The sequence below is a fragment of the Enoplosus armatus genome, chromosome 22 (assembly GCF_043641665.1).
Source record: "Enoplosus armatus isolate fEnoArm2 chromosome 22, fEnoArm2.hap1, whole genome shotgun sequence".
Lineage (NCBI taxonomy): Eukaryota > Metazoa > Chordata > Actinopteri > Centrarchiformes > Enoplosidae > Enoplosus > Enoplosus armatus.
The window spans coordinates 10,048,961-10,058,747 of record NC_092201.1 but is presented as its reverse complement, the minus strand read 5'-3'; positions in this window follow the sequence as shown (position 1 = coordinate 10,058,747).

The following is a 9,787-nucleotide window of genomic DNA, read 5'->3' as shown; positions in this document are numbered from 1 at the left end:
GGCAGCAACTAATGGCTACTTAAATCCTTGACAAACACTTTTTACAAAGTAGACCATTTAAAGCAGCTATAATCAAACTTTTTATATCAACAATAGATCACAGAACTACTTGTATGTTAATGGGGTCGCTCACAGTCACGTACCTACAGAGAATTATCACCCACCACTCCAAATAAATGCTAAAAACAATGGACAAAAAAGACGTCATTTGTTTCCTCTCACCTCTATGGATATCTGATGTCAACACCTGAATACCACGTGTCCTTTTCACATTTGCATATTTTAACACTCAATGTTTCAAGCAACATTGGCTTTTGCAGAGACTGATCTCTCTCTCTCACTCCTTTTCTCTCCCTCTCTCCCTCTCTCTCTCGGTCTGCGTGATCGTCTGGTATGGCAGGAATGTCACACATCACACACGCAGACGCAGCAGCCGTCACGGTGACCACACACTCTCGACTTTACGGTCAGTTGACAAGTGGATTATCGGACCTTGAGGTACAGGGACACTCGGCACATACCCACCCACACACACTCAAAACTATTGGGAATATGATTTAGAAAAGCTCGAGTTTCCCCAGTAGAAAAACATTTTTTAGTTTGGATGTTCTACTGACATGCAGCCACCCTTCACCTATGCACAAAAATGCAGACCTGTCAATCCCTCCTCTAGACACTTCAGATGATAACTATCTCACTCTCAGCATGCTTGTTGGCTCACTGTTACACCCCAGACACACAACCCCTGGAGCAGGTCAGCAGACAGGGGTCAAAGGTCAGTCTGTGTACCTAATGAGAGACAAAAACTGATGGACTGAGGTGATCTGTACTCGTACGACATCGACACAAACTGTTTAACCATCAGATCTGTTTTTGAGCATTGATCATATTTATGTCCTGGCAGACTCATCCATAATATTTGACTGAAATGTGGACGCAAAAGGTATTTCTTGGTGAAAAAGGCCACCCAACGGGAAGACTGATGTACCCAGAACTGAAGAGCAGTCAGTGCTGTAGACATCATGGAGCTGATCATCATCCAGTCGTGTAGATGTGTTGATCTTGGATTCATCCAGAGGAAATGTCATAATGCTTACTTAAGAGTTCAGCTCCCATCTGATGAGGTGCATAGAGCCTCATGCATTAGGTTAATGTGATTTCAAGAACCGCTTTAATAATATGGGAGCAGACAGAAGGGTCATGTCTGCTCCACAGAACCAGAGAGGGAGGAGAGCAAAAGATGTATATGTAGAGAGCTAAATCAAAAGGGCACGAGGGGAGGGGATCACAAGGGAAGGAGAGAAAACAACAGACAAAGGAAGTGGAAAAAGAATGAAGTGTCGAGAAATGATTTCAGAGGGACAGTCACAAACTACACAAGGATGACAAACTGCAGCTGAAGCCACAATGACATTTAGATGAGACCAATGAAAATGGTTTACTCATTCAATACTGCCTTCATGGCTTTGATATTGCATTGCATGTTTCCTAATTGCCCGTCTCTTTTTCCGTTGCAGACAAACGACTTAATGTTTTTCACATCAGATGCATTCCTTTGAGCCATGGGAGTATCGTCCGTGATGCAGTGTTTCCATTGTTGCTGTATCGATTCAAAGGAAAGGGACTGTAGTTACATAGACGAGGACAATACACCCTTGCATCATACTCTCCGTGGCAAAGTACTCCATTCATGAAGATACTGATGTTGCTTGATGAGGTTAGATGTTAAAATGTGTGTTTTTCATCTAGGACATTATCATATGTTCTTTTCATCTAGCGCCACCATCAGGTCAAAATTTAAATTTATCCAATACTTTCCTTTATGAACAAATATCTGTAAAACTAATGACATTCCCATCAGCCTCAGCTGTACTTTATTAGTGCTAATTAGCAAATGTTAGCATGCTAACAGGCTAAACTAAGATGGTGAACCTAGTAAATATTACCTTAAACATTAGCATGTTAGCATTGTCACTGTGAGTATGCTAGGATGCTGATGTTAGCTTTTAGCTCAAAGCACCGAGCTGCTGGCATGGCTGTAGACTCCAAGTCGATTGTCTTTCATGTATTTCTGTGCTTCAGTGGAGATATTCATCGTTTCATGAATTAAATGTCCCTTTTTAGGGAAAGTTGGTGCAAAAGCACAAGCACATATTTGTGTTTATTTGTAATTCATGTACCAGCTGTAGAATTCAGTAGTAGAATATAGAATATTTGTAGGCATGTGTGTTTTTAACGGCATTAATGCATGTGTAAATATGTTTGTGTTTTGGCATTTTTTGTTTTAGAAGTAGTGAAATACAAGAACACAAACACACCAAGTAAAAGAGACGGCATAATTTCCTGATTAAGAATGTTTTTATGTTACTGAGAAAGTAAAACATTAACTGCATTGACGATAATATCAGTCATCTATTAATAACACAGTCCTGCTGCTACAAAGTTATTGTGTCTGCCACTGAAACAGCTTACTTCATGGCGGATTTATGACACCCGGATACAAGGGGGAGTGGAAAAATGCATTGTTGTTTATCTGCAGATCATATACACTCACACAAATATATACACACTTGGGCCTCTTTCGGGGGGGGGGATACCTCCAGTCTGTCTGTCATAGTGGAATGAGTTTAGATTGATGAAAGAGGAAGAGAAAGTTGCATTAGAGGGCTTCACTACAGGAGTCACAGAAGAAGAGAAAAGAAGAGGCAGGGAGTGGGGGAGATAGTGAAAGGCGTGGAGAGGGGGAAACTGAAATAGCCTTGGGGCATTCCTCAAACATCTATCAAGGCAGCAACATATGATTCACGACATCGCCAAGAGTCTCTCCCACTTTAAACCAAACCCCCAGCAGCTGCCCAGGAGAAACACTGACAGACAGACGAGCTAAAACCAGCCTCCCTCTGATGCGTGGAAGATTTCTACAGGCAGGCTCACAGACAGGAAAAAAAAAGAATGAGTGGCAGCGGTTAGCAACTGTACTGACAAGCTGACTGACAGAGAGAGAGGTCAGACAAATAGGGAGCGTCATGCAGAGGTTCACAGTTAAAATGACGACTGATGAGATGACGGAAACACAGATGAGAGGGTGCAAAAGGTGACAAACTTCACTCTTTATTATTCTCATAACGTCAAACATGTAAAATACTTCTGTATTGTACTTTCTTAAGGCCACTATGTGAGAATTTTATGGGATTATAGCATCTTTAAATTGTTCTGATGGCAAAAGGTTTTATACAATTGGGGAGAAAATACATCAGCGTATGTTACTTTCAGACCCTCATTTACCATAGAGTCTTTCTTGATACTACCACTAGGGGCACCAAGGAGTGGGATTTTCACATTCTACTATCGCGGCTTGAATGGTGCCCTGTGGAGTTTTCTTTTAAACAAACAAACGCGTCCAATGCATTTCATTCTCCATAAAACATTTGCAAAGCTGATGTTTAATATTTAAAATCATGTTCACATCAATGTTTGCTAGCTTACAGTCTCCTTCTTCCCGGCCTTCAAGGACGCATTGCTACAACTCTTTGTGCGATTGGTGGAATAGCTTGAAACTGGCGGCAGTATGTTTATTCCTCTGTGCGTAAACGATACAAACAAAACAGCGACCCACTCGTAAAAAAGTTGCTCTGTAGCGCTACGAGTGGTTGACTGGAACTCACCAACTCTAGCCCTTTCTCTTCCTCCAGCCTCTCTCCTTTTTCCTCTCGTCTCTGTACGTTATGCAAATGTTTTCAAGCAGACCTTTTTCTGGCACAGCGCTAAAAAGAAGTGTGGAGATAGGTCTGGCTATGCAAGACTAGGACAAACCTTGAGAAAAAAAACATATTGTGAACTCCTGCCAGATTTTTCATTAGGCCCTACAGCTCATGCAATCCATTGCAACTTTGTATTCTTTGTATAAACATTTACATCTTAGGCGTCTCCCTGATGCTCTTATCCAAAGTGTCTTACAATGAGAGCAACAAATGAGTGAGCTTCATTTCTCAGATGACCAACTTTGCAACCAGCCAGAGAGCTGAAAGTATATAGAATAGGTATCAGTGATCAATAAGATCAAGAACAAGAAACAATCTCTATCTATAGTACATGTCTATTTCCCAAAAATGGGAGAAAAGTTCAACTAAGAGAGTGAAAGTGATGCAGAACAAAAGAACAGAAAGAAAATGAAAAAGAGGAGAGAGAGTTAAGCTGGGCAAAGCCACAGTCAACACAACCATGTTGAAATGATCAGATAGACCTCTCAGCAGACATCTTATCAATCAGGGACAGGAGACCGCAGCGTGTGTGTGTGTGTGTGTGTGTGTGTGTGTGTGTGTGTGTGTGTGTTAAAGAAAGAAGGAGAGAGAGAGCATGTGATGTGATCTGCCAAAAGATGTTTGTCTTAAGGCTGAGTACAAAGAAATGCTAACAAATGCTGTGGCAGAGGTCTGAGTTGAGCGTACACAGACAACACACTCAACACACACACACACACACACACACACACACAAAGATACACACTGAAAAAAAAAACATACACGCATGTGCAATCACACTGAGAAATTGCTCTCTGTGGGTCTGCAAATTTGATAGAGATCTTGCAGATTCAGGACACTTAGCCTTGGCAGCTGAACAGACAGAGTGATTGCATCTGTGTGTCCACGTGTGTGTGTGTGTGTGTGTGTGTGTGTGTGTGTGAGGAAAAAAACTAAAAAAGATGGACGCTCACAATGATCTCACAGCTGGAAACATGCATGAAGCCAAGGACAGGCCTTTCTGCGAAAAACAACTCTGCTTTCTTTTTGCATGTCTTGCAAAACTTATTCCACTAAATGTGTCATCTGCTCTTGCATCTCTTAAAGAAGTAACACACATTATACTCTGAGGTGAGAATTTGTCATCCTCCACATTCTGCCAAATTCTCTCTACCACTCTAGGAATCAATCACTCTGACACAGCAGAAAGAGAGATATTTAATCCGGGGATTTGGGTTTTAACTCAAAAATCCATGGCTTCAATTCATTGCAGTGTGGAGCCACACTTGGCCAGCCTTTCAACAAGGAGTCCATTCTTCATGGAGGGGGGAATATTTTAAGAGTGAATGTCTGAATGCATGAAACTCTTCCATCTGAAAATCATAATTCAGACAAAGATCTAGTCTTATTGCCTGCCATCGTTTAAACATTCAAATCCTCTGGAATAATGATTTAATTTTGTGCTGTCAGACTTTGTAAAACAGGTTTAGATTTCCAATAATACATCTTTGGACCATAAATTCCAAACAACCCTTATTTTAAGCACACAGATTTTTCATTTAAGCTGTGAATGATGAAGGATGGGCACCTATCACACCCAATAAATAAGAATATGGCAGCAGCTAACGATTCTTTTTATTTTCAGTTAATCTGACAATTAATCATTTGGTCTGTAAAACGGAAAAATGCCCTTCACAAATTCCCAGAGCCCAAGGTGAAGTATTTAAATGGCTTATTTTGTCCGACCAACAGTCCAAAACCCAAATATATTCATTTTACCATCACAGAAGACTGTAAAACCAGCAAATGCTCACATCTGAGGAGCTTTAACCAGTACCTGTGTGGCAATTTTGCTGAAGAAAAAAACCTGAATGAAACAATGAATTATTCATTCTTTTCTGTATATTTGTACATATACACGTTTGTGTATCTACATATGTGTGTGTCTATGTATAGTCCTTTTTCATAGCAAACACTGATAACATTAACGATGGATGTGTGAGAGTGAAGCAGCATGCACAACACCAGGACCCTGAAACTGAAGCCTGTGCTTTTCCTACTGTGACATGTCAAAATGTCTTCCGTGAAAAAGGAATATATTTTGTCTATATTTGTCTTCAGGTTCCCTTGTAGGCCCTGAGACCACACCAAGCCACTTAATGAGTTTATTGAAAACACCTTCTGCCTCTCAACACCTTCCTCCTGATTGGCTGTTGCTTTTTGTGTGACAGCCTATTTAGGTCTTGAGAGTTGCATGGGCTCTAAGTTGTGTCTTGTGACTGAACCGCTTCATCTCCCCCCCCACGGTTCTCACATTTTGTTGTGTTTTAGATAGGCTGCTTGCTTTTGAAGAGTCCTTCCCCAGTTCTCTGAAGTTGTTTGGGCCATCTTTCTATATAATGGCACTGCTCACCTTTGCTACACACACCTGATACTACTTCTTGATAACCATGGAGTCAAGAGCACAAACATTTCCACATTGTAGATGAACTGAAATAGGCATGAAGGCAAACTTTGAGCGCTTCAACCTAATTTGTAGTTAACTGAAGATTAAAGGAAAGTTTTAACATTTGACTTGTGTCTGTGCAAGTTAATGGCTATTCTTAATTTGCATATCAGATTTTCAGTATTGCCCAGTCCTCAGAAACAAATCTCATTTTCTATTAACTTCACTCACCTTGAGATGATTTGCTCCAGCATTTGACATGTCAAGCTAATTAAATCTGTATTTCCTCCCTCTCAGCATATTTCGTCTGCGTGTCTGTCCACGTCTTACCAGCTGCTGCTGCTGTGCAGATTGATTTTTTGCTACGCAGCCTGTCATCGTGGCATCCATACTAAGTAGATGCACTTAATGTATTCACAGATGGCCTCTTGATATGGGGCTTATTATGGAGACACGAAGCTGTCAAGGAGGAATGGAATAATATTGTGGTATTGTGGGGAGCTTCTATCACAGTCATGTTTAAAACAAGGTTGGGATTTGTTTAACAAGACAACAAGGCTGACAAACGTAGAATAATTACACTGGAAAAAAAAAAATAGAGCTCTGTTTGTGCCGAGTTACAAAGAGTCCTGGATGTCTCCAGCCAAGATGCCACAGTTTATTGAGGCCTGAGCTGTTGACACAATACAGGACTGTGATTCGACCATCTGCAGATCAGACTGTCTTTATTTTCCAGCGCTCACGTGGATCCTGCGATTCTCCACAGGGCTAAATGCACCCTCATGTTCCCCCGAAACAGAACCCCCACCACATTGTCCGTCTCTCTCCCTCTCTGTGTCGCTCGTTCCCCCTATATTTCAGAAATTGCAGCCATATGTCTGAGGGGACCCCAGGTTCAAACACGCACCTTGAGAAACAACACTATTATCTACAATTGACTTTAAACTTCAAGTGTATAAAGAGGGGGTGGGTTCAGTGAGAGGGAAGGTGGCAGAGGGTGGAAGGAGAGATAGGGAGATTAAAAAAAGAGAGACAGACAAGGTTAAGAGGGGTGCTCTCTCAGTGTGTGTTTGTATGTGTGTGCATTTGCCCCCCTGCAGTCGTCTAAATCCCAGGGAAGATTGATTGCCTTCCAAGGATAATCTGTCCCAGACACTTTAAAGCATTCGCTCCTCTCCCCCTCTCCGCCTCCCATCCACCTCACACTCCTCTCCTCTCTCCCCACTTTCTCACCCCTTGTCTACCTTCCCTGCCCTTTGCTCCCCCAGTTACCGTAACCTCCCCATCCTGTCTGAGCACCCCGAAACCTTCTGCCCTCCCTTAGGCCCTTTTCCTTCCTCCCTTTATGATTTGTTTTCTTCATTTGGACACTCACCTTTTACAGAAGTGTGAAAAGCATTATCCAGAACCTACATTTCACCTAAATCTTTAGGTGAAGCAAAGATTTATGTCACACTTCACGTCCAAAGGAAACTCTGTCTCTCTCTAAAAAACTTTCTCTCACTCTTAAACTGGCCCCGCTGTCTGAGAAGAAAACCATCACACTCTTCCCTTTGTGTCTTTAATAACCCCTGATTTCCTTCTCTCTATGCCCAACCCGAACCTATGTCTCAAGAATTTATATGACAGGCTGCGTAACAAACCTCTTCCATCTGGCTTTAAGAAACAAAATGATTAAAACATCTGACAGACAGAGAGGCACCTTTACTCCTCCCTTTCTTGTCCTCTCTGTCCTTTTTACCCTGCCACCAATAAAGAAATAAAGACAAGTGATACATTAAGTCAATCACTGAATCTTTGGTGTAAACAACACTAAGAGTCTACAGCCATGCTAGCAGCTTTGTGAGGCTAGTCCATTGAGGTAAATGCTAATGCCAGCGTGGTAACATCTTGACATGACAATGTTAACGTGCTGATGTTTAGCATGTATAATGTTTACCGTGTTCACTGTCTTCGCACTAAACACAAAGAACAGCTGAGGCCGATGGGAATGCCATTAGTCTTGCAGGTATTTGATCATAAACCAAAGAACAAATTGGAATTTTGACCTGATGATGGTGCCACATGAAAAGTCTGAGGATCATCAAAGTTGTTACAATTCATCCTGTGGGGGACACAAATGTCTGTGCCAAGTTTCATGGCAATCCTTCAAATACTTATTGAGACGTTTCACTCAAAACCATAAATGCCCACCTCATGGTGGCACCAAAGGAAAAGTCAGACGATCATCAAAGTCAGTAAGATTCAGCTTCCGGGAACCATGAATATTTGTACTAAACCACTTTCACCGGCTGGTGGCACTACAGGAAAAGTACCAAATTCATTGGGATTCCTCCTCTGGAGACCATGGCAATCCATTCAACAGGTGTTCAGATATTTCAGTCTGGAACAAAATGGTGGATCGCCCGCCTAACAGACGTCTGATATTGCACATGAAATGCCACACTTTCTGTCTGCAAACAACAAACCTAAACTACTCTGACACAAGTAAACACATACAGACATGCAAGCACACCTACCACCTGAAGCATAGTTTAGCACAAAGAAACAAGAAATCAGACAACAGGATCTGGTCAAACCAGCTCTGATTCAGTCATTATAGAGCTAATAAACACTGAGCTCCAAACTAAAAGCCTCAATCATGGCAAAGGGCCTCAGTACTTACAGCAAGGCTAATTGTGAAAATGATGCCCTGTTTCCCCTGAACTCATCCTGAACCTGCTCACAGCGTTCAAATGATGCCCCTGTGCTTGTGTTTGACCTCTGCGTGGAAATAACTTCCCCAGTTATCCCTGGAAAATTGCAGGGTATGAGCGGAGCTAGCCGGGAGCGCACATGGCTATGGGCTGCTGAGGCGTCTGCGGGGAGAGAAAACACATTGTTGCCATTAGCGTGCGACTCTGCCTTTAACACACGGCTGATCTGTTGTGACATGCTCTTCCTTTCCCCAGTGGATCGGTGACAGGGTTGTTGCAGAGATGAGCTGCTGTCGGCTGAGCCACAAACTGTTGTCAATGAGGTTTGTTAAAGGGGAATTTAAGCTTGGTTGATTATCTGTAAGCTTTAGGTTTAGTTCGACAAAATTGCAGCCGCAAACTCTATAATAACCACTTTTTTTAAGTGGTGCAGTTGTTTTTTTCCTTTCAAAGAATATGTGCCTCTTAGTTTTAAAGTTTCTATGCCCAAACCATATCCAAAACAGTGAACTATTCCTTTAGCTACTGTTTTCCAAATTTTCACTTTTGGACGGCATACATTATACTATCATTCAACTAAATAAGATACATATATCAGTATCAGTTATTGAAATGTCATTAAAAGTGTTGATGCATTACACAATGTGTTTATCAGAGAGTGAAGACATATTTTAACTTTCACTTAGCTGCCAGTTCATTAAACTCCACCTACCAGGTGTGCAGAATGAGCCACATGGAATGCATCTGTTGATTTTGCTCCCAAAAAAAATCCATCATTTGAAAAAAAAAAGAAAAAAAGAAATGACAGCTGTTCTTACAAAATGATTTACACTGACGCAGAAAATGAAAGCACACTGAGGTTACTTAAGTTGACAAACCAGCGGTAGTTTTTATGGGCTGATGAT